This window comes from Orbicella faveolata, unplaced genomic scaffold, assembly GCF_042242905.1.
Source record: "Orbicella faveolata isolate gen_17 unplaced genomic scaffold, um_ofav_v1 contig_25, whole genome shotgun sequence".
Taxonomy (NCBI): Eukaryota; Metazoa; Cnidaria; class Anthozoa; order Scleractinia; family Merulinidae; genus Orbicella; species Orbicella faveolata.
Window position 1 is genome coordinate 16,521,460 of NW_028301553.1, and position 1,041 is coordinate 16,522,500.

Sequence of the window (1,041 nt, forward strand, 5' to 3'; positions counted from 1 at the left end):
AGCGATTCGCAAGCTGGTTTCGACGAAAACATCTATTTGCATTATGGCCTCAGTGGTGTAGAGAGCCCTTGACCAGTAGGGCCCGGCAAATGCCGAGAAATGTCAGGAAACGCTGAGTGAGGTCTGCGGGAAGCGATTGTTCACCTTCGAGATGCGGTCAAAGATCTGAGTGTACTCTTTATCATGCAGCAAACAAAGCAAGGAAGCAAGCTTGGAAAACTTTGATAGACTTCCTGAGATGACTTCGATCGCAACGTTTGAGAAGTAAACGGCAAGGAACGACACTTTAGAGTGATTCACTTGCATTACGTTAGTGGCCAAGGATTCAGCCATGGACAGTGCAGTGCACTTGTCGAAGTTAGCCAAATTCCTTTAGCCATACGTTGACAGACGGGTTATTTGCGCCAATATAACCTTTTTGTTGATTTTCGAGAATCCAATACATTAGTGTATCTGATGGATAGTGTCAGGCTGGGAAAAATTAACATAAAAGGAACGTATACAAAAAGGTCTATATTTCGAAACACACTTAAACCATTGAAATCACACGTAAATTATTTTATATGTGCGAATTTAGATATATGAGTAAAGCGGGTACAGTGGAAATTTGCTTTCAAATAAATACAAACAAAAAGGGAAAAACATCCCGTGTCTCAATTCAGCAGTGAGACAGCAATGCACAATGCACGTGGATGCTGAAATCCAGTGGGAGCAGAACAATAAGATGTGAGGGAAAAGGGGAGGTACAAAATTATGCAAAACATATGAACAGAAGAAGCATAGAGTAAAGTACAAATTATTAACCGAGAAAACTAAATTGGGCAAATCAAAGAATACAAACTAAACGGATAAGAAACAGCAAAAACCTATGGTACCGTAAAAGCGGAGAGGCCGTAAACAAAAGGGAAAACGTGCACATCGGGAATGAGGACAGAACTGACAAAACAAGCATCGGCCATGAAGTAACAAATAATATAACATCTCACGTCCCAAAATATACAAACGAGGTAACAAATAGTACAACGAACTAAACATCGGCCA